Source organism: Schistocerca piceifrons, unplaced genomic scaffold (genome assembly GCF_021461385.2).
Source record: "Schistocerca piceifrons isolate TAMUIC-IGC-003096 unplaced genomic scaffold, iqSchPice1.1 HiC_scaffold_1684, whole genome shotgun sequence".
NCBI classification, from domain to species: Eukaryota; Metazoa; Arthropoda; class Insecta; order Orthoptera; family Acrididae; genus Schistocerca; species Schistocerca piceifrons.
Genome location: NW_025727550.1, coordinates 1 through 22934, shown reverse-complemented (window position 1 = coordinate 22934; position 22934 = coordinate 1). Strand labels below are relative to the sequence as shown.

Below are 22934 nucleotides of genomic sequence, written 5' to 3'. Positions count from 1 at the left end.
AACCGCTTGTCATCACCGAAAAAATGCAGAAAAACGCGCACCTTGCATTCTGCTACCTGTCCAGCAGCGACGGCAGATGTGTGGCAAGCTCTAAGCTATGCAGGCGCATCGTGGCCGAGCAGCTGGAGGAGAGATGCCTTCCTTGGTGGCAGCTCCCTGCAGAGTGCGCAAGAGCACAGTGGCCGCGCCGCCGTTGTCGGTGGACGACATGCAATTGCCGAGCCACGGAGAACACGTTTCTTTGCGATGTGCACCCGCCTCGTAGCAGAAAACGCGAGCAGTGGCTCTGTGGCGCAACGGATAACGCGTCTGACTACGGGTCCGAAGATTCCAGGTTCGAATCCTGGCAGGGTCGGCATTTTGTTAGTTGCGGGCGCGTAGCTAGGCAGTGGATTCGAACGACTCCACCTTCGTGGAGTGCAATGTTAATCCTGAGCATCTCGCAGCTGCATCTCGAGACGATCGCGGTAAATATCGCTTGGTGCAAGCGTCAGCGTAGCGTCAGTCGAGCAAAGTCGAGACAAGTCAAGCTGGGAGATGCTACACAGTTAATTAAACGGTAGGCGACGCAGACAACGCTTTTCCAAGTGTCCCATGTCACGCACCGAAGAGCGCGCTTCTCTCCGCACAGCAGAGTGGCGCAGTGGAAGCGTGCTGGGCCCATAACCCAGAGGTCCGTGGATCGAAACCACGCTCTGCTAAAATTATTCTTTTTCTTGGGTGCTTCGAGCTCGATCATTAATCTTGGGGTGCGCTGATTCAGCGTCGACAGCAAACCCTGTGAGTTGTGAAACGACGACGTCGTGTGCAGAATACGAGAAACACTTCCTAAGACGCAGACTTTCTTACGATTTTTTAGCAATTACATTCCTTGATCACAACGGTAATGCTTTTTCGGGCCACACGTGCAACCTTCGCGATATAAAAATCGCATCTCCCCGGCGGGGAATCGAACCCCGGTGTCCCGCGTGACAGGCGGGGGTACTAACCACTATACTACCGAGGAACACGCGGTCGTTGACTGCAGTGCACGCACATTTATGGTCTCTCAGGTACGTGATACATCTCAAATCTAGCGTCCCGATGCTTCCATAGTCAGCTGCTACGAAATAAAAGTATGCCCCAGGTGAGGCTCGAACTCACAACCCCGGCATTGCTCACGGCTACTGCCTTATAAGTACCGTGCGCTAACCAATTGCGCCACTGGGGCTACAGCAGAGTGCTTACAGTTAGCGGTATTCACTTTGATGCCAACCTGTTGTGGCTACAGACCCGTCATACGACCGTCACCTGCGGCCATACTACGACTTTAGCACCTGTCTACGAATGCTTCACACGATTCTTGTTTTATATGCTACACTTACAAGCATGTCAACCGCTTGTCATCACCGAAAAAATGCAAAAAAACGGGCGCCTGGCATTCCGCTACCTGTCCAACAGCGACGGCAGATGTGTGGCAAGCTCTAAGCTGTGCAGGCGCTCCGTGGCCGAGCAGCTGGAGGAGAGATGCCTTCCTTGGTGGCAGCTCCCTGCAGAGTGCGGAAGACCAGAGTGGCCGCGCCGACGTTGTCAGTGGATGGCATGCAATTGCCGAGCCACGGAGAACACGTTGCTTTGCGATGTGCACCCGCCTCGTAGCAGAAAACGCGAACGGTGGCCCTGTGGCGCAACGGATAACGCGTCTGACTACGGATCGGAAGATTCCAGGTTCGAATCCTGGCAGGGTCGGCATTTTGTTAGTTGCGGGCGCGTAGCTAGGCAGTGCATTCGAATGTCTCCACCTTCGTGGAGTGCAATGTTAATCCTGAGCATCTCGCAGCTGCATCTCGAGACGATCGCGGTAAATATCGCTTGGTGCAAGCGTCAGCGTAGCGTCAGTCGAGCAAAGTCGAGACAAGTCAAGCTGGGAGATGCTACACAGTTAATTAAACGGTAGGCGACGCAGACAACGCTTTTCCAAGTGTCCCATGTCACGCTCCGAAGAGCGCGCCTCTTTCCGCACAGCAGAGTGGCGCAGTGGAAGCGTGCTGGGCCCATAACCCAGAGGTCCTTGGATCGAAACCACGCTCTGCTAAAATTATTCTTTTTCTTGGGTGCTTCGAGCTCGATCATTAATCTTGGGGTGCGCTGATTCAGCGTCGACAGCAAACCCTGTGAGTTGTGAAACGACGACGTCGTGTGCAGAATACGAGAAACACTTCCTAAGACGCAGACTTTCTTACGATTTTTTAGCAATTACATTCCTTGATCACAACGGTAATGCTTTTTCGGGCCACACGTGCAACCTTCGCGATATAAAAATCGCATCTCCCCGGCGGGGAATCGAACCCCGGTCTCCCGCGTGACAGGCGGGGATACTAACCACTATACTACCGAGGAACACGCGGTCGTTGACTGCAGTGCACGCACATTTATGGTCTCTCAGGTACGTGATACATCTCAAATCTAGCGTCCCGATGCTTCCATAGTCAGCTGCTACGAAATAAAAGTATGCCCCAGGTGAGGCTCGAACTCACAACCCCGGCATTGCTCACGGCTACTGCCTTATAAGTACCGTGCGCTAACCAATTGCGCCACTGGGGCTACAGCAGAGTGCTTACAGTTAGCGGTATTCACCTGCGGCCATACTGAGACTTTAGCACCTGTCTACGAATGCTTCACACGATTCTTGTGTCATATGCTACACTTACAAGCGTATCAACCGCTTGTCATCACCGAAAAAATGCAGAAAAACGCGCACCTTGCATTCTGCTACCTGTCCAGCAGCGACGGCAGATGTGTGGCAAGCTCTAAGCTATGCAGGCGCATCGTGGCCGAGCAGCTGGAGGAGAGATGCCTTCCTTGGTGGCAGCTCCCTGCAGAGTGCGCAAGAGCACAGTGGCCGCGCCGCCGTTGTCGGTGGACGACATGCAATTGCCGAGCCACGGAGAACACGTTTCTTTGCGATGTGCACCCGCCTCGTAGCAGAAAACGCGAGCAGTGGCTCTGTGGCGCAACGGATAACGCGTCTGACTACGGGTCCGAAGATTCCAGGTTCGAATCCTGGCAGGGTCGGCATTTTGTTAGTTGCGGGCGCGTAGCTAGGCAGTGGATTCGAACGACTCCACCTTCGTGGAGTGCAATGTTAATCCTGAGCATCTCGCAGCTGCATCTCGAGACGATCGCGGTAAATATCGCTTGGTGCAAGCGTCAGCGTAGCGTCAGTCGAGCAAAGTCGAGACAAGTCAAGCTGGGAGATGCTACACAGTTAATTAAACGGTAGGCGACGCAGACAACGCTTTTCCAAGTGTCCCATGTCACGCACCGAAGAGCGCGCTTCTCTCCGCACAGCAGAGTGGCGCAGTGGAAGCGTGCTGGGCCCATAACCCAGAGGTCCGTGGATCGAAACCACGCTCTGCTAAAATTATTCTTTTTCTTGGGTGCTTCGAGCTCGATCATTAATCTTGGGGTGCGCTGATTCAGCGTCGACAGCAAACCCTGTGAGTTGTGAAACGACGACGTCGTGTGCAGAATACGAGAAACACTTCCTAAGACGCAGACTTTCTTACGATTTTTTAGCAATTACATTCCTTGATCACAACGGTAATGCTTTTTCGGGCCACACGTGCAACCTTCGCGATATAAAAATCGCATCTCCCCGGCGGGGAATCGAACCCCGGTGTCCCGCGTGACAGGCGGGGGTACTAACCACTATACTACCGAGGAACACGCGGTCGTTGACTGCAGTGCACGCACATTTATGGTCTCTCAGGTACGTGATACATCTCAAATCTAGCGTCCCGATGCTTCCATAGTCAGCTGCTACGAAATAAAAGTATGCCCCAGGTGAGGCTCGAACTCACAACCCCGGCATTGCTCACGGCTACTGCCTTATAAGTACCGTGCGCTAACCAATTGCGCCACTGGGGCTACAGCAGAGTGCTTACAGTTAGCGGTATTCACTTTGATGCCAACCTGTTGTGGCTACAGACCCGTCATACGACCGTCACCTGCGGCCATACTACGACTTTAGCACCTGTCTACGAATGCTTCACACGATTCTTGTTTTATATGCTACACTTACAAGCATGTCAACCGCTTGTCATCACCGAAAAAATGCAAAAAAACGGGCGCCTGGCATTCCGCTACCTGTCCAACAGCGACGGCAGATGTGTGGCAAGCTCTAAGCTGTGCAGGCGCTCCGTGGCCGAGCAGCTGGAGGAGAGATGCCTTCCTTGGTGGCAGCTCCCTGCAGAGTGCGGAAGACCAGAGTGGCCGCGCCGACGTTGTCAGTGGATGGCATGCAATTGCCGAGCCACGGAGAACACGTTGCTTTGCGATGTGCACCCGCCTCGTAGCAGAAAACGCGAACGGTGGCCCTGTGGCGCAACGGATAACGCGTCTGACTACGGATCGGAAGATTCCAGGTTCGAATCCTGGCAGGGTCGGCATTTTGTTAGTTGCGGGCGCGTAGCTAGGCAGTGCATTCGAATGTCTCCACCTTCGTGGAGTGCAATGTTAATCCTGAGCATCTCGCAGCTGCATCTCGAGACGATCGCGGTAAATATCGCTTGGTGCAAGCGTCAGCGTAGCGTCAGTCGAGCAAAGTCGAGACAAGTCAAGCTGGGAGATGCTACACAGTTAATTAAACGGTAGGCGACGCAGACAACGCTTTTCCAAGTGTCCCATGTCACGCTCCGAAGAGCGCGCCTCTTTCCGCACAGCAGAGTGGCGCAGTGGAAGCGTGCTGGGCCCATAACCCAGAGGTCCGTGGATCGAAACCACGCTCTGCTAAAATTATTCTTTTTCTTGGGTGCTTCGAGCTCGATCATTAATCTTGGGGTGCGCTGATTCAGCGTCGACAGCAAACCCTGTGAGTTGTGAAACGACGACGTCGTGTGCAGAATACGAGAAACACTTCCTAAGACGCAGACTTTCTTACGATTTTTTAGCAATTACATTCCTTGATCACAACGGTAATGCTTTTTCGGGCCACACGTGCAACCTTCGCGATATAAAAATCGCATCTCCCCGGCGGGGAATCGAACCCCGGTCTCCCGCGTGACAGGCGGGGATACTAACCACTATACTACCGAGGAACACGCGGTCGTTGACTGCAGTGCACGCACATTTATGGTCTCTCAGGTACGTGATACATCTCAAATCTAGCGTCCCGATGCTTCCATAGTCAGCTGCTACGAAATAAAAGTATGCCCCAGGTGAGGCTCGAACTCACAACCCCGGCATTGCTCACGGCTACTGCCTTATAAGTACCGTGCGCTAACCAATTGCGCCACTGGGGCTACAGCAGAGTGCTTACAGTTAGCGGTATTCACCTGCGGCCATACTGAGACTTTAGCACCTGTCTACGAATGCTTCACACGATTCTTGTGTCATATGCTACACTTACAAGCGTATCAACCGCTTGTCATCACCGAAAAAATGCAGAAAAACGCGCACCTTGCATTCTGCTACCTGTCCAGCAGCGACGGCAGATGTGTGGCAAGCTCTAAGCTATGCAGGCGCATCGTGGCCGAGCAGCTGGAGGAGAGATGCCTTCCTTGGTGGCAGCTCCCTGCAGAGTGCGCAAGAGCACAGTGGCCGCGCCGCCGTTGTCGGTGGACGACATGCAATTGCCGAGCCACGGAGAACACGTTTCTTTGCGATGTGCACCCGCCTCGTAGCAGAAAACGCGAGCAGTGGCTCTGTGGCGCAACGGATAACGCGTCTGACTACGGGTCCGAAGATTCCAGGTTCGAATCCTGGCAGGGTCGGCATTTTGTTAGTTGCGGGCGCGTAGCTAGGCAGTGGATTCGAACGACTCCACCTTCGTGGAGTGCAATGTTAATCCTGAGCATCTCGCAGCTGCATCTCGAGACGATCGCGGTAAATATCGCTTGGTGCAAGCGTCAGCGTAGCGTCAGTCGAGCAAAGTCGAGACAAGTCAAGCTGGGAGATGCTACACAGTTAATTAAACGGTAGGCGACGCAGACAACGCTTTTCCAAGTGTCCCATGTCACGCACCGAAGAGCGCGCTTCTCTCCGCACAGCAGAGTGGCGCAGTGGAAGCGTGCTGGGCCCATAACCCAGAGGTCCGTGGATCGAAACCACGCTCTGCTAAAATTATTCTTTTTCTTGGGTGCTTCGAGCTCGATCATTAATCTTGGGGTGCGCTGATTCAGCGTCGACAGCAAACCCTGTGAGTTGTGAAACGACGACGTCGTGTGCAGAATACGAGAAACACTTCCTAAGACGCAGACTTTCTTACGATTTTTTAGCAATTACATTCCTTGATCACAACGGTAATGCTTTTTCGGGCCACACGTGCAACCTTCGCGATATAAAAATCGCATCTCCCCGGCGGGGAATCGAACCCCGGTGTCCCGCGTGACAGGCGGGGGTACTAACCACTATACTACCGAGGAACACGCGGTCGTTGACTGCAGTGCACGCACATTTATGGTCTCTCAGGTACGTGATACATCTCAAATCTAGCGTCCCGATGCTTCCATAGTCAGCTGCTACGAAATAAAAGTATGCCCCAGGTGAGGCTCGAACTCACAACCCCGGCATTGCTCACGGCTACTGCCTTATAAGTACCGTGCGCTAACCAATTGCGCCACTGGGGCTACAGCAGAGTGCTTACAGTTAGCGGTATTCACTTTGATGCCAACCTGTTGTGGCTACAGACCCGTCATACGACCGTCACCTGCGGCCATACTACGACTTTAGCACCTGTCTACGAATGCTTCACACGATTCTTGTTTTATATGCTACACTTACAAGCATGTCAACCGCTTGTCATCACCGAAAAAATGCAAAAAAACGGGCGCCTGGCATTCCGCTACCTGTCCAACAGCGACGGCAGATGTGTGGCAAGCTCTAAGCTGTGCAGGCGCTCCGTGGCCGAGCAGCTGGAGGAGAGATGCCTTCCTTGGTGGCAGCTCCCTGCAGAGTGCGGAAGACCAGAGTGGCCGCGCCGACGTTGTCAGTGGATGGCATGCAATTGCCGAGCCACGGAGAACACGTTGCTTTGCGATGTGCACCCGCCTCGTAGCAGAAAACGCGAACGGTGGCCCTGTGGCGCAACGGATAACGCGTCTGACTACGGATCGGAAGATTCCAGGTTCGAATCCTGGCAGGGTCGGCATTTTGTTAGTTGCGGGCGCGTAGCTAGGCAGTGCATTCGAATGTCTCCACCTTCGTGGAGTGCAATGTTAATCCTGAGCATCTCGCAGCTGCATCTCGAGACGATCGCGGTAAATATCGCTTGGTGCAAGCGTCAGCGTAGCGTCAGTCGAGCAAAGTCGAGACAAGTCAAGCTGGGAGATGCTACACAGTTAATTAAACGGTAGGCGACGCAGACAACGCTTTTCCAAGTGTCCCATGTCACGCTCCGAAGAGCGCGCCTCTTTCCGCACAGCAGAGTGGCGCAGTGGAAGCGTGCTGGGCCCATAACCCAGAGGTCCGTGGATCGAAACCACGCTCTGCTAAAATTATTCTTTTTCTTGGGTGCTTCGAGCTCGATCATTAATCTTGGGGTGCGCTGATTCAGCGTCGACAGCAAACCCTGTGAGTTGTGAAACGACGACGTCGTGTGCAGAATACGAGAAACACTTCCTAAGACGCAGACTTTCTTACGATTTTTTAGCAATTACATTCCTTGATCACAACGGTAATGCTTTTTCGGGCCACACGTGCAACCTTCGCGATATAAAAATCGCATCTCCCCGGCGGGGAATCGAACCCCGGTCTCCCGCGTGACAGGCGGGGATACTAACCACTATACTACCGAGGAACACGCGGTCGTTGACTGCAGTGCACGCACATTTATGGTCTCTCAGGTACGTGATACATCTCAAATCTAGCGTCCCGATGCTTCCATAGTCAGCTGCTACGAAATAAAAGTATGCCCCAGGTGAGGCTCGAACTCACAACCCCGGCATTGCTCACGGCTACTGCCTTATAAGTACCGTGCGCTAACCAATTGCGCCACTGGGGCTACAGCAGAGTGCTTACAGTTAGCGGTATTCACCTGCGGCCATACTGAGACTTTAGCACCTGTCTACGAATGCTTCACACGATTCTTGTGTCATATGCTACACTTACAAGCGTATCAACCGCTTGTCATCACCGAAAAAATGCAGAAAAACGCGCACCTTGCATTCTGCTACCTGTCCAGCAGCGACGGCAGATGTGTGGCAAGCTCTAAGCTATGCAGGCGCATCGTGGCCGAGCAGCTGGAGGAGAGATGCCTTCCTTGGTGGCAGCTCCCTGCAGAGTGCGCAAGAGCACAGTGGCCGCGCCGCCGTTGTCGGTGGACGACATGCAATTGCCGAGCCACGGAGAACACGTTTCTTTGCGATGTGCACCCGCCTCGTAGCAGAAAACGCGAGCAGTGGCTCTGTGGCGCAACGGATAACGCGTCTGACTACGGGTCCGAAGATTCCAGGTTCGAATCCTGGCAGGGTCGGCATTTTGTTAGTTGCGGGCGCGTAGCTAGGCAGTGGATTCGAACGACTCCACCTTCGTGGAGTGCAATGTTAATCCTGAGCATCTCGCAGCTGCATCTCGAGACGATCGCGGTAAATATCGCTTGGTGCAAGCGTCAGCGTAGCGTCAGTCGAGCAAAGTCGAGACAAGTCAAGCTGGGAGATGCTACACAGTTAATTAAACGGTAGGCGACGCAGACAACGCTTTTCCAAGTGTCCCATGTCACGCACCGAAGAGCGCGCTTCTCTCCGCACAGCAGAGTGGCGCAGTGGAAGCGTGCTGGGCCCATAACCCAGAGGTCCGTGGATCGAAACCACGCTCTGCTAAAATTATTCTTTTTCTTGGGTGCTTCGAGCTCGATCATTAATCTTGGGGTGCGCTGATTCAGCGTCGACAGCAAACCCTGTGAGTTGTGAAACGACGACGTCGTGTGCAGAATACGAGAAACACTTCCTAAGACGCAGACTTTCTTACGATTTTTTAGCAATTACATTCCTTGATCACAACGGTAATGCTTTTTCGGGCCACACGTGCAACCTTCGCGATATAAAAATCGCATCTCCCCGGCGGGGAATCGAACCCCGGTGTCCCGCGTGACAGGCGGGGGTACTAACCACTATACTACCGAGGAACACGCGGTCGTTGACTGCAGTGCACGCACATTTATGGTCTCTCAGGTACGTGATACATCTCAAATCTAGCGTCCCGATGCTTCCATAGTCAGCTGCTACGAAATAAAAGTATGCCCCAGGTGAGGCTCGAACTCACAACCCCGGCATTGCTCACGGCTACTGCCTTATAAGTACCGTGCGCTAACCAATTGCGCCACTGGGGCTACAGCAGAGTGCTTACAGTTAGCGGTATTCACTTTGATGCCAACCTGTTGTGGCTACAGACCCGTCATACGACCGTCACCTGCGGCCATACTACGACTTTAGCACCTGTCTACGAATGCTTCACACGATTCTTGTTTTATATGCTACACTTACAAGCATGTCAACCGCTTGTCATCACCGAAAAAATGCAAAAAAAACGGGCGCCTGGCATTCCGCTACCTGTCCAACAGCGACGGCAGATGTGTGGCAAGCTCTAAGCTGTGCAGGCGCTCCGTGGCCGAGCAGCTGGAGGAGAGATGCCTTCCTTGGTGGCAGCTCCCTGCAGAGTGCGGAAGACCAGAGTGGCCGCGCCGACGTTGTCAGTGGATGGCATGCAATTGCCGAGCCACGGAGAACACGTTGCTTTGCGATGTGCACCCGCCTCGTAGCAGAAAACGCGAACGGTGGCCCTGTGGCGCAACGGATAACGCGTCTGACTACGGATCGGAAGATTCCAGGTTCGAATCCTGGCAGGGTCGGCATTTTGTTAGTTGCGGGCGCGTAGCTAGGCAGTGCATTCGAATGTCTCCACCTTCGTGGAGTGCAATGTTAATCCTGAGCATCTCGCAGCTGCATCTCGAGACGATCGCGGTAAATATCGCTTGGTGCAAGCGTCAGCGTAGCGTCAGTCGAGCAAAGTCGAGACAAGTCAAGCTGGGAGATGCTACACAGTTAATTAAACGGTAGGCGACGCAGACAACGCTTTTCCAAGTGTCCCATGTCACGCACCGAAGAGCGCGCTTCTCTCCGCACAGCAGAGTGGCGCAGTGGAAGCGTGCTGGGCCCATAACCCAGAGGTCCGTGGATCGAAACCACGCTCTGCTAAAATTATTCTTTTTCTTGGGTGCTTCGAGCTCGATCATTAATCTTGGGGTGCGCTGATTCAGCGTCGACAGCAAACCCTGTGAGTTGTGAAACGACGACGTCGTGTGCAGAATACGAGAAACACTTCCTAAGACGCAGACTTTCTTACGATTTTTTAGCAATTACATTCCTTGATCACAACGGTAATGCTTTTTCGGGCCACACGTGCAACCTTCGCGATATAAAAATCGCATCTCCCCGGCGGGGAATCGAACCCCGGTGTCCCGCGTGACAGGCGGGGGTACTAACCACTATACTACCGAGGAACACGCGGTCGTTGACTGCAGTGCACGCACATTTATGGTCTCTCAGGTACGTGATACATCTCAAATCTAGCGTCCCGATGCTTCCATAGTCAGCTGCTACGAAATAAAAGTATGCCCCAGGTGAGGCTCGAACTCACAACCCCGGCATTGCTCACGGCTACTGCCTTATAAGTACCGTGCGCTAACCAATTGCGCCACTGGGGCTACAGCAGAGTGCTTACAGTTAGCGGTATTCACTTTGATGCCAACCTGTTGTGGCTACAGACCCGTCATACGACCGTCACCTGCGGCCATACTACGACTTTAGCACCTGTCTACGAATGCTTCACACGATTCTTGTTTTATATGCTACACTTACAAGCATGTCAACCGCTTGTCATCACCGAAAAAATGCAAAAAAACGGGCGCCTGGCATTCCGCTACCTGTCCAACAGCGACGGCAGATGTGTGGCAAGCTCTAAGCTGTGCAGGCGCTCCGTGGCCGAGCAGCTGGAGGAGAGATGCCTTCCTTGGTGGCAGCTCCCTGCAGAGTGCGGAAGACCAGAGTGGCCGCGCCGACGTTGTCAGTGGATGGCATGCAATTGCCGAGCCACGGAGAACACGTTGCTTTGCGATGTGCACCCGCCTCGTAGCAGAAAACGCGAACGGTGGCCCTGTGGCGCAACGGATAACGCGTCTGACTACGGATCGGAAGATTCCAGGTTCGAATCCTGGCAGGGTCGGCATTTTGTTAGTTGCGGGCGCGTAGCTAGGCAGTGCATTCGAATGTCTCCACCTTCGTGGAGTGCAATGTTAATCCTGAGCATCTCGCAGCTGCATCTCGAGACGATCGCGGTAAATATCGCTTGGTGCAAGCGTCAGCGTAGCGTCAGTCGAGCAAAGTCGAGACAAGTCAAGCTGGGAGATGCTACACAGTTAATTAAACGGTAGGCGACGCAGACAACGCTTTTCCAAGTGTCCCATGTCACGCTCCGAAGAGCGCGCCTCTTTCCGCACAGCAGAGTGGCGCAGTGGAAGCGTGCTGGGCCCATAACCCAGAGGTCCGTGGATCGAAACCACGCTCTGCTAAAATTATTCTTTTTCTTGGGTGCTTCGAGCTCGATCATTAATCTTGGGGTGCGCTGATTCAGCGTCGACAGCAAACCCTGTGAGTTGTGAAACGACGACGTCGTGTGCAGAATACGAGAAACACTTCCTAAGACGCAGACTTTCTTACGATTTTTTAGCAATTACATTCCTTGATCACAACGGTAATGCTTTTTCGGGCCACACGTGCAACCTTCGCGATATAAAAATCGCATCTCCCCGGCGGGGAATCGAACCCCGGTCTCCCGCGTGACAGGCGGGGATACTAACCACTATACTACCGAGGAACACGCGGTCGTTGACTGCAGTGCACGCACATTTATGGTCTCTCAGGTACGTGATACATCTCAAATCTAGCGTCCCGATGCTTCCATAGTCAGCTGCTACGAAATAAAAGTATGCCCCAGGTGAGGCTCGAACTCACAACCCCGGCATTGCTCACGGCTACTGCCTTATAAGTACCGTGCGCTAACCAATTGCGCCACTGGGGCTACAGCAGAGTGCTTACAGTTAGCGGTATTCACCTGCGGCCATACTGAGACTTTAGCACCTGTCTACGAATGCTTCACACGATTCTTGTGTCATATGCTACACTTACAAGCGTATCAACCGCTTGTCATCACCGAAAAAATGCAGAAAAACGCGCACCTTGCATTCTGCTACCTGTCCAGCAGCGACGGCAGATGTGTGGCAAGCTCTAAGCTATGCAGGCGCATCGTGGCCGAGCAGCTGGAGGAGAGATGCCTTCCTTGGTGGCAGCTCCCTGCAGAGTGCGCAAGAGCACAGTGGCCGCGCCGCCGTTGTCGGTGGACGACATGCAATTGCCGAGCCACGGAGAACACGTTTCTTTGCGATGTGCACCCGCCTCGTAGCAGAAAACGCGAGCAGTGGCTCTGTGGCGCAACGGATAACGCGTCTGACTACGGGTCCGAAGATTCCAGGTTCGAATCCTGGCAGGGTCGGCATTTTGTTAGTTGCGGGCGCGTAGCTAGGCAGTGGATTCGAACGACTCCACCTTCGTGGAGTGCAATGTTAATCCTGAGCATCTCGCAGCTGCATCTCGAGACGATCGCGGTAAATATCGCTTGGTGCAAGCGTCAGCGTAGCGTCAGTCGAGCAAAGTCGAGACAAGTCAAGCTGGGAGATGCTACACAGTTAATTAAACGGTAGGCGACGCAGACAACGCTTTTCCAAGTGTCCCATGTCACGCACCGAAGAGCGCGCTTCTCTCCGCACAGCAGAGTGGCGCAGTGGAAGCGTGCTGGGCCCATAACCCAGAGGTCCGTGGATCGAAACCACGCTCTGCTAAAATTATTCTTTTTCTTGGGTGCTTCGAGCTCGATCATTAATCTTGGGGTGCGCTGATTCAGCGTCGACAGCAAACCCTGTGAGTTGTGAAACGACGACGTCGTGTGCAGAATACGAGAAACACTTCCTAAGACGCAGACTTTCTTACGATTTTTTAGCAATTACATTCCTTGATCACAACGGTAATGCTTTTTCGGGCCACACGTGCAACCTTCGCGATATAAAAATCGCATCTCCCCGGCGGGGAATCGAACCCCGGTGTCCCGCGTGACAGGCGGGGGTACTAACCACTATACTACCGAGGAACACGCGGTCGTTGACTGCAGTGCACGCACATTTATGGTCTCTCAGGTACGTGATACATCTCAAATCTAGCGTCCCGATGCTTCCATAGTCAGCTGCTACGAAATAAAAGTATGCCCCAGGTGAGGCTCGAACTCACAACCCCGGCATTGCTCACGGCTACTGCCTTATAAGTACCGTGCGCTAACCAATTGCGCCACTGGGGCTACAGCAGAGTGCTTACAGTTAGCGGTATTCACTTTGATGCCAACCTGTTGTGGCTACAGACCCGTCATACGACCGTCACCTGCGGCCATACTACGACTTTAGCACCTGTCTACGAATGCTTCACACGATTCTTGTTTTATATGCTACACTTACAAGCATGTCAACCGCTTGTCATCACCGAAAAAATGCAAAAAAACGGGCGCCTGGCATTCCGCTACCTGTCCAACAGCGACGGCAGATGTGTGGCAAGCTCTAAGCTGTGCAGGCGCTCCGTGGCCGAGCAGCTGGAGGAGAGATGCCTTCCTTGGTGGCAGCTCCCTGCAGAGTGCGGAAGACCAGAGTGGCCGCGCCGACGTTGTCAGTGGATGGCATGCAATTGCCGAGCCACGGAGAACACGTTGCTTTGCGATGTGCACCCGCCTCGTAGCAGAAAACGCGAACGGTGGCCCTGTGGCGCAACGGATAACGCGTCTGACTACGGATCGGAAGATTCCAGGTTCGAATCCTGGCAGGGTCGGCATTTTGTTAGTTGCGGGCGCGTAGCTAGGCAGTGCATTCGAATGTCTCCACCTTCGTGGAGTGCAATGTTAATCCTGAGCATCTCGCAGCTGCATCTCGAGACGATCGCGGTAAATATCGCTTGGTGCAAGCGTCAGCGTAGCGTCAGTCGAGCAAAGTCGAGACAAGTCAAGCTGGGAGATGCTACACAGTTAATTAAACGGTAGGCGACGCAGACAACGCTTTTCCAAGTGTCCCATGTCACGCTCCGAAGAGCGCGCCTCTTTCCGCACAGCAGAGTGGCGCAGTGGAAGCGTGCTGGGCCCATAACCCAGAGGTCCGTGGATCGAAACCACGCTCTGCTAAAATTATTCTTTTTCTTGGGTGCTTCGAGCTCGATCATTAATCTTGGGGTGCGCTGATTCAGCGTCGACAGCAAACCCTGTGAGTTGTGAAACGACGACGTCGTGTGCAGAATACGAGAAACACTTCCTAAGACGCAGACTTTCTTACGATTTTTTAGCAATTACATTCCTTGATCACAACGGTAATGCTTTTTCGGGCCACACGTGCAACCTTCGCGATATAAAAATCGCATCTCCCCGGCGGGGAATCGAACCCCGGTCTCCCGCGTGACAGGCGGGGATACTAACCACTATACTACCGAGGAACACGCGGTCGTTGACTGCAGTGCACGCACATTTATGGTCTCTCAGGTACGTGATACATCTCAAATCTAGCGTCCCGATGCTTCCATAGTCAGCTGCTACGAAATAAAAGTATGCCCCAGGTGAGGCTCGAACTCACAACCCCGGCATTGCTCACGGCTACTGCCTTATAAGTACCGTGCGCTAACCAATTGCGCCACTGGGGCTACAGCAGAGTGCTTACAGTTAGCGGTATTCACCTGCGGCCATACTGAGACTTTAGCACCTGTCTACGAATGCTTCACACGATTCTTGTGTCATATGCTACACTTACAAGCGTATCAACCGCTTGTCATCACCGAAAAAATGCAGAAAAACGCGCACCTTGCATTCTGCTACCTGTCCAGCAGCGACGGCAGATGTGTGGCAAGCTCTAAGCTATGCAGGCGCATCGTGGCCGAGCAGCTGGAGGAGAGATGCCTTCCTTGGTGGCAGCTCCCTGCAGAGTGCGCAAGAGCACAGTGGCCGCGCCGCCGTTGTCGGTGGACGACATGCAATTGCCGAGCCACGGAGAACACGTTTCTTTGCGATGTGCACCCGCCTCGTAGCAGAAAACGCGAGCAGTGGCTCTGTGGCGCAACGGATAACGCGTCTGACTACGGGTCCGAAGATTCCAGGTTCGAATCCTGGCAGGGTCGGCATTTTGTTAGTTGCGGGCGCGTAGCTAGGCAGTGCATTCGAATGTCTCCACCTTCGTGGAGTGCAATGTTAATCCTGAGCATCTCGCAGCTGCATCTCGAGACGATCGCGGTAAATATCGCTTGGTGCAAGCGTCAGCGTAGCGTCAGTCGAGCAAAGTCGAGACAAGTCAAGCTGGGAGATGCTACACAGTTAATTAAACGGTAGGCGACGCAGACAACGCTTTTCCAAGTGTCCCATGTCACGCACCGAAGAGCGCGCTTCTCTCCGCACAGCAGAGTGGCGCAGTGGAAGCGTGCTGGGCCCATAACCCAGAGGTCCGTGGATCGAAACCACGCTCTGCTAAAATTATTCTTTTTCTTGGGTGCTTCGAGCTCGATCATTAATCTTGGGGTGCGCTGATTCAGCGTCGACAGCAAACCCTGTGAGTTGTGAAACGACGACGTCGTGTGCAGAATACGAGAAACACTTCCTAAGACGCAGACTTTCTTACGATTTTTTAGCAATTACATTCCTTGATCACAACGGTAATGCTTTTTCGGGCCACACGTGCAACCTTCGCGATATAAAAATCGCATCTCCCCGGCGGGGAATCGAACCCCGGTGTCCCGCGTGACAGGCGGGGGTACTAACCACTATACTACCGAGGAACACGCGGTCGTTGACTGCAGTGCACGCACATTTATGGTCTCTCAGGTACGTGATACATCTCAAATCTAGCGTCCCGATGCTTCCATAGTCAGCTGCTACGAAATAAAAGTATGCCCCAGGTGAGGCTCGAACTCACAACCCCGGCATTGCTCACGGCTACTGCCTTATAAGTACCGTGCGCTAACCAATTGCGCCACTGGGGCTACAGCAGAGTGCTTACAGTTAGCGGTATTCACCTGCGGCCATACTGAGACTTTAGCACCTGTCTACGAATGCTTCACACGATTCTTGTGTCATATGCTACACTTACAAGCGTATCAACCGCTTGTCATCACCGAAAAAATGCAGAAAAACGCGCACCTTGCATTCTGCTACCTGTCCAGCAGCGACGGCAGATGTGTGGCAAGCTCTAAGCTATGCAGGCGCATCGTGGCCGAGCAGCTGGAGGAGAGATGCCTTCCTTGGTGGCAGCTCCCTGCAGAGTGCGCAAGAGCACAGTGGCCGCGCCGCCGTTGTCGGTGGACGACATGCAATTGCCGAGCCACGGAGAACACGTTTCTTTGCGATGTGCACCCGCCTCGTAGCAGAAAACGCGAGCAGTGGCTCTGTGGCGCAACGGATAACGCGTCTGACTACGGGTCCGAAGATTCCAGGTTCGAATCCTGGCAGGGTCGGCATTTTGTTAGTTGCGGGCGCGTAGCTAGGCAGTGGATTCGAACGACTCCACCTTCGTGGAGTGCAATGTTAATCCTGAGCATCTCGCAGCTGCATCTCGAGACGATCGCGGTAAATATCGCTTGGTGCAAGCGTCAGCGTAGCGTCAGTCGAGCAAAGTCGAGACAAGTCAAGCTGGGAGATGCTACACAGTTAATTAAACGGTAGGCGACGCAGACAACGCTTTTCCAAGTGTCCCATGTCACGCACCGAAGAGCGCGCTTCTCTCCGCACAGCAGAGTGGCGCAGTGGAAGCGTGCTGGGCCCATAACCCAGAGGTCCGTGGATCGAAACCACGCTCTGCTAAAATTATTCTTTTTCTTGGGTGCTTCGAGCTCGATCATTAATCTTGGGGTGCGCTGATTCAGCGTCGACAGCAAACCCTGTGAGTTGTGAAACGACGACGTCGTGTGCAGAATACGAGAAACACTTCCTAAGACGCAGACTTTCTTACGATTTTTTAGCAATTACATTCCTTGATCACAACGGTAATGCTTTTTCGGGCCACACGTGCAACCTTCGCGATATAAAAATCGCATCTCCCCGGCGGGGAATCGAACCCCGGTGTCCCGCGTGACAGGCGGGGGTACTAACCACTATACTACCGAGGAACACGCGGTCGTTGACTGCAGTGCACGCACATTTATGGTCTCTCAGGTACGTGATACATCTCAAATCTAGCGTCCCGATGCTTCCATAGTCAGCTGCTACGAAATAAAAGTATGCCCCAGGTGAGGCTCGAACTCACAACCCCGGCATTGCTCACGGCTACTGCCTTATAAGTACCGTGCGCTAACCAATTGCGCCACTGGGGCTACAGCAGAGTGCTTACAGTTAGCGGTATTCACCTGCGGCCATACTGAGACTTTAGCACCTGTCTACGAATGCTTCACACGATTCTTGTGTCATATGCTACACTTACAAGCGTATCAACCGCTTGTCATCACCGAAAAAATGCAGAAAAACGCGCACCTTGCATTCTGCTACCTGTCCAGCAGCGACGGCAGATGTGTGGCAAGCTCTAAGCTATGCAGGCGCATCGTGGCCGAGCAGCTGGAGGAGAGATGCCTTCCTTGGTGGCAGCTCCCTGCAGAGTGCGCAAGAGCACAGTGGCCGCGCCGCCGTTGTCGGTGGACGACATGCAATTGCCGAGCCACGGAGAACACGTTTCTTTGCGATGTGCACCCGCCTCGTAGCAGAAAACGCGAGCAGTGGCTCTGTGGCGCAACGGATAACGCGTCTGACTACGGGTCCGAAGATTCCAGGTTCGAATCCTGGCAGGGTCGGCATTTTGTTAGTTGCGGGCGCGTAGCTAGGCAGTGGATTCGAACGACTCCACCTTCGTGGAGTGCAATGTTAATCCTGAGCATCTCGCAGCTGCATCTCGAGACGATCGCGGTAAATATCGCTTGGTGCAAGCGTCAGCGTAGCGTCAGTCGAGCAAAGTCGAGACAAGTCAAGCTGGGAGATGCTACACAGTTAATTAAACGGTAGGCGACGCAGACAACGCTTTTCCAAGTGTCCCATGTCACGCACCGAAGAGCGCGCTTCTCTCCGCACAGCAGAGTGGCGCAGTGGAAGCGTGCTGGGCCCATAACCCAGAGGTCCGTGGATCGAAACCACGCTCTGCTAAAATTATTCTTTTTCTTGGGTGCTTCGAGCTCGATCATTAATCTTGGGGTGCGCTGATTCAGCGTCGACAGCAAACCCTGTGAGTTGTGAAACGACGACGTCGTGTGCAGAATACGAGAAACACTTCCTAAGACGCAGACTTTCTTACGATTTTTTAGCAATTACATTCCTTGATCACAACGGTAATGCTTTTTCGGGCCACACGTGCAACCTTCGCGATATAAAAATCGCATCTCCCCGGCGGGGAATCGAACCCCGGTGTCCCGCGTGACAGGCGGGGGTACTAACCACTATACTACCGAGGAACACGCGGTCGTTGACTGCAGTGCACGCACATTTATGGTCTCTCAGGTACGTGATACATCTCAAATCTAGCGTCCCGATGCTTCCATAGTCAGCTGCTACGAAATAAAAGTATGCCCCAGGTGAGGCTCGAACTCACAACCCCGGCATTGCTCACGGCTACTGCCTTATAAGTACCGTGCGCTAACCAATTGCGCCACTGGGGCTACAGCAGAGTGCTTACAGTTAGCGGTATTCACCTGCGGCCATACTGAGACTTTAGCACCTGTCTACGAATGCTTCACACGATTCTTGTGTCATATGCTACACTTACAAGCGTATCAACCGCTTGTCATCACCGAAAAAATGCAGAAAAACGCGCACCTTGCATTCTGCTACCTGTCCAGCAGCGACGGCAGATGTGTGGCAAGCTCTAAGCTATGCAGGCGCATCGTGGCCGAGCAGCTGGAGGAGAGATGCCTTCCTTGGTGGCAGCTCCCTGCAGAGTGCGCAAGAGCACAGTGGCCGCGCCGCCGTTGTCGGTGGACGACATGCAATTGCCGAGCCACGGAGAACACGTTTCTTTGCGATGTGCACCCGCCTCGTAGCAGAAAACGCGAGCAGTGGCTCTGTGGCGCAACGGATAACGCGTCTGACTACGGGTCCGAAGATTCCAGGTTCGAATCCTGGCAGGGTCGGCATTTTGTTAGTTGCGGGCGCGTAGCTAGGCAGTGGATTCGAACGACTCCACCTTCGTGGAGTGCAATGTTAATCCTGAGCATCTCGCAGCTGCATCTCGAGACGATCGCGGTAAATATCGCTTGGTGCAAGCGTCAGCGTAGCGTCAGTCGAGCAAAGTCGAGACAAGTCAAGCTGGGAGATGCTACACAGTTAATTAAACGGTAGGCGACGCAGACAACGCTTTTCCAAGTGTCCCATGTCACGCACCGAAGAGCGCGCTTCTCTCCGCACAGCAGAGTGGCGCAGTGGAAGCGTGCTGGGCCCATAACCCAGAGGTCCGTGGATCGAAACCACGCTCTGCTAAAATTATTCTTTTTCTTGGGTGCTTCGAGCTCGATCATTAATCTTGGGGTGCGCTGATTCAGCGTCGACAGCAAACCCTGTGAGTTGTGAAACGACGACGTCGTGTGCAGAATACGAGAAACACTTCCTAAGACGCAGACTTTCTTACGATTTTTTAGCAATTACATTCCTTGATCACAACGGTAATGCTTTTTCGGGCCACACGTGCAACCTTCGCGATATAAAAATCGCATCTCCCCGGCGGGGAATCGAACCCCGGTGTCCCGCGTGACAGGCGGGGGTACTAACCACTATACTACCGAGGAACACGCGGTCGTTGACTGCAGTGCACGCACATTTATGGTCTCTCAGGTACGTGATACATCTCAAATCTAGCGTCCCGATGCTTCCATAGTCAGCTGCTACGAATAAAAGTATGCCCCAGGTGAGGCTCGAACTCACAACCCCGGCATTGCTCACGGCTACTGCCTTAAAGTACCGTGCGCTAACCAATTGCGCCACTGGGGCTACAGCAGAGTGCTTACAGTTAGCGGTATTCACCTGCGGCCATACTGAGACTTTAGCACCTGTCTACGAATGCTCACACGATTCTTGTGTCATATGCTACACTTACAAGCGTATCAACCGCTTGTCATCACCGAAAAAATGCAGAAAAACGCGCACCTTGCATTCTGCTACCTGTCCAGCAGCGACGGCAGATGTGTGGCAAGCTCTAAGCTATGCAGGCGCATCGTGGCCGAGCAGCTGGAGGAGAGGATGCCTTCCTTGTTGGTGGCAGCTCCCTGCAGAGTGCGCAAGAGCACAGTGGCCGCGCCGCCGTTGTCGGTGGACGACATGCAATTGCCGAGCCACGGAGAACACGTTTCTTTGCGATGTGCACCCGCCTCGTAGCAGAAAACGCGAGCAGTGGCTCTGTGGCGCAACGGATAACGCGTCTGACTACGGGTCCGAAGATTCCAGGTTCGAATCCTGGCAGGGTCGGCATTTTGTTAGTTGCGGGCGCGTAGCTAGGCAGTGGATTCGAACGACTCCACCTTCGTGGAGTGCAATGTTAATCCTGAGCATCTCGCAGCTGCATCTCGAGACGATCGCGGTAAATATCGCTTGGTGCAAGCGTCAGCGTAGCGTCAGTCGAGCAAAGTCGAGACAAGTCAAGCTGGGAGATGCTACACAGTTAATTAAACGGTAGGCGACGCAGACAACGCTTTTCCAAGTGTCCCATGTCACGCACCGAAGAGCGCGCTTCTCTCCGCACAGCAGAGTGGCGCAGTGGAAGCGTGCTGGGCCCATAACCCAGAGGTCCGTGGATCGAAACCACGCTCTGCTAAAATTATTCTTTTTCTTGGGTGCTTCGAGCTCGATCATTAATCTTGGGGTGCGCTGATTCAGCGTCGACAGCAAACCCTGTGAGTTGTGAAACGACGACGTCGTGTGCAGAATACGAGAAACACTTCCTAAGACGCAGACTTTCTTACGATTTTTTAGCAATTACATTCCTTGATCACAACGGTAATGCTTTTTCGGGCCACACGTGCAACCTTCGCGATATAAAAATCGCATCTCCCCCGGCGGGGAATCGAACCCCGGTGTCCCGCGTGACAGGCGGGGGTACTAACCACTATACTACCGAGGAACACGCGGTCGTTGACTGCAGTGCACGCACATTTATGGTCTCTCAGGTACGTGATACATCTCAAATCTAGCGTCCCGATGCTTCCATAGTCAGCTGCTACGAAATAAAAGTATGCCCCAGGTGAGGCTCGAACTCACAACCCCGGCATTGCTCACGGCTACTGCCTTATAAGTACCGTGCGCTAACCAATTGCGCCACTGGGGCTACAGCAGAGTGCTTACAGTTAGCGGTATTCACTTTGATGCCAACCTGTTGTGGCTACAGACCCGTCATACGACCGTCACCTGCGGCCATACTACGACTTTAGCACCTGTCTACGAATGCTTCACACGATTCTTGTTTTATATGCTACACTTACAAGCATGTCAACCGCTTGTCATCACCGAAAAAATGCAAAAAAACGGGCGCCTGGCATTCCGCTACCTGTCCAACAGCGACGGCAGATGTGTGGCAAGCTCTAAGCTGTGCAGGCGCTCCGTGGCCGAGCAGCTGGAGGAGAGATGCCTTCCTTGGTGGCAGCTCCCTGCAGAGTGCGGAAGACCAGAGTGGCCGCGCCGACGTTGTCAGTGGATGGCATGCAATTGCCGAGCCACGGAGAACACGTTGCTTTGCGATGTGCACCCGCCTCGTAGCAGAAAAACGCGAACGGTGGCCCTGTGGCGCAACGGATAACGCGTCTGACTACGGATCGGAAGATTCCAGGTTCGAATCCTGGCAGGGTCGGCATTTTGTTAGTTGCGGGGCGCGTAGCTAGGCAGTGCATTCGAATGTCTCCACCTTCGTGGAGTGCAATGTTAATCCTGAGCATCTCGCAGCTGCATCTCGAGACGATCGCGGTAAATATCGCTTGGTGCAAGCGTCAGCGTAGCGTCAGTCGAGCAAAGTCGAGACAAGTCAAGCTGGGAGATGCTACACAGTTAATTAAACGGTAGGCGACGCAGACAACGCTTTTCCAAGTGTCCCATGTCACGCTCCGAAGAGCGCGCCTCTTTCCGCACAGCAGAGTGGCGCAGTGGAAGCGTGCTGGGCCCATAACCCAGAGGTCCGTGGATCGAAACCACGCTCTGCTAAAATTATTCTTTTTCTTGGGTGCTTCGAGCTCGATCATTAATCTTGGGGTGCGCTGATTCAGCGTCGACAGCAAACCCTGTGAGTTGTGAAACGACGACGTCGTGTGCAGAATACGAGAAACACTTCCTAAGACGCAGACTTTCTTACGATTTTTTAGCAATTACATTCCTTGATCACAACGGTAATGCTTTTTTCGGGCCACACGTGCAACCTTCGCGATATAAAAATCGCATCTCCCCGGCGGGGAATCGAACCCCGGTCTCCCGCGTGACAGGCGGGGATACTAACCACTATACTACCGAGGAACACGCGGTCGTTGACTGCAGTGCACGCACATTTATGGTCTCTCAGGTACGTGATACATCTCAAATCTAGCGTCCCGATGCTTCCATAGTCAGCTGCTACGAAATAAAAGTATGCCCAGGTGAGGCTCGAACTCACAACCCCGGCATTGCTCACGGCTACTGCCTTATAAGTTACCGTGCGCTAACCAATTGCGCCACTGGGGCTACAGCAGAGTGCTTACAGTTAGCGGTATTCACCTGCGGCCATACTGAGACTTTAGCACCTGTCTACGAATGCTTCACACGATTCTTGTGTCATATGCTACACTTACAAGCGTATCAACCGCTTGTCATCACCGAAAAAATGCAGAAAAACGCGCACCTTGCATTCTGCTACC

General features: G+C 53.5%; 55 non-coding genes across 55 annotated transcripts; 23 read left to right on the top strand and 32 right to left on the bottom strand.

Moving 5' to 3' along the window:
• The first annotated feature begins 629 nt into the window (after nt 1-629).
• On the top strand, nt 630-701 carry Trnam-cau. Its single transcript has one exon. It is a non-coding gene; the product is annotated as a tRNA-Met (tRNA).
• Nucleotides 702-934: 233 nt separating this feature from the next.
• On the bottom strand, nt 935-1006 carry Trnad-guc. Its single transcript has one exon. It is a non-coding gene; the product is annotated as a tRNA-Asp (tRNA).
• A 112-nt stretch (nt 1007-1118) lies between these two features.
• Nucleotides 1119-1210, bottom strand: Trnai-uau. Its single transcript is given in 2 exon segments — nt 1119-1154; nt 1173-1210. It is a non-coding gene; the product is annotated as a tRNA-Ile (tRNA).
• A 445-nt stretch (nt 1211-1655) lies between these two features.
• Nucleotides 1656-1728, top strand: Trnar-acg. Its single transcript has one exon. It is a non-coding gene; the product is annotated as a tRNA-Arg (tRNA).
• A 579-nt stretch (nt 1729-2307) lies between these two features.
• On the bottom strand, nt 2308-2379 carry Trnad-guc. The gene has a single exon. It is a non-coding gene; the product is annotated as a tRNA-Asp (tRNA).
• A 112-nt stretch (nt 2380-2491) lies between these two features.
• On the bottom strand, nt 2492-2583 carry Trnai-uau. Its single transcript is given in 2 exon segments — nt 2492-2527; nt 2546-2583. It is a non-coding gene; the product is annotated as a tRNA-Ile (tRNA).
• Nucleotides 2584-3328: 745 nt separating this feature from the next.
• On the top strand, nt 3329-3400 carry Trnam-cau. Its single transcript has one exon. It is a non-coding gene; the product is annotated as a tRNA-Met (tRNA).
• Nucleotides 3401-3633: 233 nt separating this feature from the next.
• Trnad-guc lies at nt 3634-3705 on the bottom strand. Its single transcript has one exon. It is a non-coding gene; the product is annotated as a tRNA-Asp (tRNA).
• A 112-nt stretch (nt 3706-3817) lies between these two features.
• Nucleotides 3818-3909, bottom strand: Trnai-uau. The gene is given in 2 exon segments: nt 3818-3853; nt 3872-3909. It is a non-coding gene; the product is annotated as a tRNA-Ile (tRNA).
• A 445-nt stretch (nt 3910-4354) lies between these two features.
• Trnar-acg lies at nt 4355-4427 on the top strand. The gene has a single exon. It is a non-coding gene; the product is annotated as a tRNA-Arg (tRNA).
• Nucleotides 4428-4701: 274 nt separating this feature from the next.
• Nucleotides 4702-4773, top strand: Trnam-cau. Its single transcript has one exon. It is a non-coding gene; the product is annotated as a tRNA-Met (tRNA).
• A 233-nt stretch (nt 4774-5006) lies between these two features.
• Nucleotides 5007-5078, bottom strand: Trnad-guc. Its single transcript has one exon. It is a non-coding gene; the product is annotated as a tRNA-Asp (tRNA).
• Nucleotides 5079-5190: 112 nt separating this feature from the next.
• Nucleotides 5191-5282, bottom strand: Trnai-uau. Its single transcript is given in 2 exon segments — nt 5191-5226; nt 5245-5282. It is a non-coding gene; the product is annotated as a tRNA-Ile (tRNA).
• A 745-nt stretch (nt 5283-6027) lies between these two features.
• Nucleotides 6028-6099, top strand: Trnam-cau. The gene has a single exon. It is a non-coding gene; the product is annotated as a tRNA-Met (tRNA).
• Nucleotides 6100-6332: 233 nt separating this feature from the next.
• Nucleotides 6333-6404, bottom strand: Trnad-guc. Its single transcript has one exon. It is a non-coding gene; the product is annotated as a tRNA-Asp (tRNA).
• A 112-nt stretch (nt 6405-6516) lies between these two features.
• Nucleotides 6517-6608, bottom strand: Trnai-uau. The gene is given in 2 exon segments: nt 6517-6552; nt 6571-6608. It is a non-coding gene; the product is annotated as a tRNA-Ile (tRNA).
• Nucleotides 6609-7053: 445 nt separating this feature from the next.
• Nucleotides 7054-7126, top strand: Trnar-acg. The gene has a single exon. It is a non-coding gene; the product is annotated as a tRNA-Arg (tRNA).
• Nucleotides 7127-7400: 274 nt separating this feature from the next.
• On the top strand, nt 7401-7472 carry Trnam-cau. The gene has a single exon. It is a non-coding gene; the product is annotated as a tRNA-Met (tRNA).
• A 233-nt stretch (nt 7473-7705) lies between these two features.
• Nucleotides 7706-7777, bottom strand: Trnad-guc. Its single transcript has one exon. It is a non-coding gene; the product is annotated as a tRNA-Asp (tRNA).
• Nucleotides 7778-7889: 112 nt separating this feature from the next.
• Nucleotides 7890-7981, bottom strand: Trnai-uau. Its single transcript is given in 2 exon segments — nt 7890-7925; nt 7944-7981. It is a non-coding gene; the product is annotated as a tRNA-Ile (tRNA).
• Nucleotides 7982-8726: 745 nt separating this feature from the next.
• Nucleotides 8727-8798, top strand: Trnam-cau. Its single transcript has one exon. It is a non-coding gene; the product is annotated as a tRNA-Met (tRNA).
• A 233-nt stretch (nt 8799-9031) lies between these two features.
• Nucleotides 9032-9103, bottom strand: Trnad-guc. Its single transcript has one exon. It is a non-coding gene; the product is annotated as a tRNA-Asp (tRNA).
• A 112-nt stretch (nt 9104-9215) lies between these two features.
• Trnai-uau lies at nt 9216-9307 on the bottom strand. Its single transcript is given in 2 exon segments — nt 9216-9251; nt 9270-9307. It is a non-coding gene; the product is annotated as a tRNA-Ile (tRNA).
• A 446-nt stretch (nt 9308-9753) lies between these two features.
• On the top strand, nt 9754-9826 carry Trnar-acg. The gene has a single exon. It is a non-coding gene; the product is annotated as a tRNA-Arg (tRNA).
• Nucleotides 9827-10100: 274 nt separating this feature from the next.
• Nucleotides 10101-10172, top strand: Trnam-cau. The gene has a single exon. It is a non-coding gene; the product is annotated as a tRNA-Met (tRNA).
• Nucleotides 10173-10405: 233 nt separating this feature from the next.
• Trnad-guc lies at nt 10406-10477 on the bottom strand. Its single transcript has one exon. It is a non-coding gene; the product is annotated as a tRNA-Asp (tRNA).
• Nucleotides 10478-10589: 112 nt separating this feature from the next.
• On the bottom strand, nt 10590-10681 carry Trnai-uau. Its single transcript is given in 2 exon segments — nt 10590-10625; nt 10644-10681. It is a non-coding gene; the product is annotated as a tRNA-Ile (tRNA).
• A 445-nt stretch (nt 10682-11126) lies between these two features.
• On the top strand, nt 11127-11199 carry Trnar-acg. The gene has a single exon. It is a non-coding gene; the product is annotated as a tRNA-Arg (tRNA).
• A 274-nt stretch (nt 11200-11473) lies between these two features.
• On the top strand, nt 11474-11545 carry Trnam-cau. Its single transcript has one exon. It is a non-coding gene; the product is annotated as a tRNA-Met (tRNA).
• Nucleotides 11546-11778: 233 nt separating this feature from the next.
• Trnad-guc lies at nt 11779-11850 on the bottom strand. The gene has a single exon. It is a non-coding gene; the product is annotated as a tRNA-Asp (tRNA).
• Nucleotides 11851-11962: 112 nt separating this feature from the next.
• Nucleotides 11963-12054, bottom strand: Trnai-uau. The gene is given in 2 exon segments: nt 11963-11998; nt 12017-12054. It is a non-coding gene; the product is annotated as a tRNA-Ile (tRNA).
• A 745-nt stretch (nt 12055-12799) lies between these two features.
• On the top strand, nt 12800-12871 carry Trnam-cau. The gene has a single exon. It is a non-coding gene; the product is annotated as a tRNA-Met (tRNA).
• Nucleotides 12872-13104: 233 nt separating this feature from the next.
• On the bottom strand, nt 13105-13176 carry Trnad-guc. The gene has a single exon. It is a non-coding gene; the product is annotated as a tRNA-Asp (tRNA).
• A 112-nt stretch (nt 13177-13288) lies between these two features.
• Nucleotides 13289-13380, bottom strand: Trnai-uau. The gene is given in 2 exon segments: nt 13289-13324; nt 13343-13380. It is a non-coding gene; the product is annotated as a tRNA-Ile (tRNA).
• Nucleotides 13381-13825: 445 nt separating this feature from the next.
• Nucleotides 13826-13898, top strand: Trnar-acg. The gene has a single exon. It is a non-coding gene; the product is annotated as a tRNA-Arg (tRNA).
• Nucleotides 13899-14172: 274 nt separating this feature from the next.
• Nucleotides 14173-14244, top strand: Trnam-cau. Its single transcript has one exon. It is a non-coding gene; the product is annotated as a tRNA-Met (tRNA).
• A 233-nt stretch (nt 14245-14477) lies between these two features.
• Trnad-guc lies at nt 14478-14549 on the bottom strand. Its single transcript has one exon. It is a non-coding gene; the product is annotated as a tRNA-Asp (tRNA).
• A 112-nt stretch (nt 14550-14661) lies between these two features.
• Nucleotides 14662-14753, bottom strand: Trnai-uau. Its single transcript is given in 2 exon segments — nt 14662-14697; nt 14716-14753. It is a non-coding gene; the product is annotated as a tRNA-Ile (tRNA).
• Nucleotides 14754-15498: 745 nt separating this feature from the next.
• Nucleotides 15499-15570, top strand: Trnam-cau. The gene has a single exon. It is a non-coding gene; the product is annotated as a tRNA-Met (tRNA).
• A 233-nt stretch (nt 15571-15803) lies between these two features.
• On the bottom strand, nt 15804-15875 carry Trnad-guc. Its single transcript has one exon. It is a non-coding gene; the product is annotated as a tRNA-Asp (tRNA).
• A 112-nt stretch (nt 15876-15987) lies between these two features.
• Trnai-uau lies at nt 15988-16079 on the bottom strand. Its single transcript is given in 2 exon segments — nt 15988-16023; nt 16042-16079. It is a non-coding gene; the product is annotated as a tRNA-Ile (tRNA).
• Nucleotides 16080-16824: 745 nt separating this feature from the next.
• On the top strand, nt 16825-16896 carry Trnam-cau. Its single transcript has one exon. It is a non-coding gene; the product is annotated as a tRNA-Met (tRNA).
• A 233-nt stretch (nt 16897-17129) lies between these two features.
• Trnad-guc lies at nt 17130-17201 on the bottom strand. The gene has a single exon. It is a non-coding gene; the product is annotated as a tRNA-Asp (tRNA).
• Nucleotides 17202-17313: 112 nt separating this feature from the next.
• Nucleotides 17314-17405, bottom strand: Trnai-uau. Its single transcript is given in 2 exon segments — nt 17314-17349; nt 17368-17405. It is a non-coding gene; the product is annotated as a tRNA-Ile (tRNA).
• A 745-nt stretch (nt 17406-18150) lies between these two features.
• Trnam-cau lies at nt 18151-18222 on the top strand. Its single transcript has one exon. It is a non-coding gene; the product is annotated as a tRNA-Met (tRNA).
• A 233-nt stretch (nt 18223-18455) lies between these two features.
• On the bottom strand, nt 18456-18527 carry Trnad-guc. Its single transcript has one exon. It is a non-coding gene; the product is annotated as a tRNA-Asp (tRNA).
• Nucleotides 18528-18639: 112 nt separating this feature from the next.
• Nucleotides 18640-18731, bottom strand: Trnai-uau. Its single transcript is given in 2 exon segments — nt 18640-18675; nt 18694-18731. It is a non-coding gene; the product is annotated as a tRNA-Ile (tRNA).
• A 745-nt stretch (nt 18732-19476) lies between these two features.
• Trnam-cau lies at nt 19477-19548 on the top strand. Its single transcript has one exon. It is a non-coding gene; the product is annotated as a tRNA-Met (tRNA).
• Nucleotides 19549-19781: 233 nt separating this feature from the next.
• Nucleotides 19782-19853, bottom strand: Trnad-guc. Its single transcript has one exon. It is a non-coding gene; the product is annotated as a tRNA-Asp (tRNA).
• A 950-nt stretch (nt 19854-20803) lies between these two features.
• On the top strand, nt 20804-20875 carry Trnam-cau. Its single transcript has one exon. It is a non-coding gene; the product is annotated as a tRNA-Met (tRNA).
• A 234-nt stretch (nt 20876-21109) lies between these two features.
• On the bottom strand, nt 21110-21181 carry Trnad-guc. The gene has a single exon. It is a non-coding gene; the product is annotated as a tRNA-Asp (tRNA).
• Nucleotides 21182-21293: 112 nt separating this feature from the next.
• Trnai-uau lies at nt 21294-21385 on the bottom strand. The gene is given in 2 exon segments: nt 21294-21329; nt 21348-21385. It is a non-coding gene; the product is annotated as a tRNA-Ile (tRNA).
• A 446-nt stretch (nt 21386-21831) lies between these two features.
• Nucleotides 21832-21904, top strand: Trnar-acg. Its single transcript has one exon. It is a non-coding gene; the product is annotated as a tRNA-Arg (tRNA).
• A 275-nt stretch (nt 21905-22179) lies between these two features.
• Nucleotides 22180-22251, top strand: Trnam-cau. The gene has a single exon. It is a non-coding gene; the product is annotated as a tRNA-Met (tRNA).
• Nucleotides 22252-22485: 234 nt separating this feature from the next.
• On the bottom strand, nt 22486-22557 carry Trnad-guc. Its single transcript has one exon. It is a non-coding gene; the product is annotated as a tRNA-Asp (tRNA).
• Nucleotides 22558-22934: the final 377 nt, after the last annotated feature.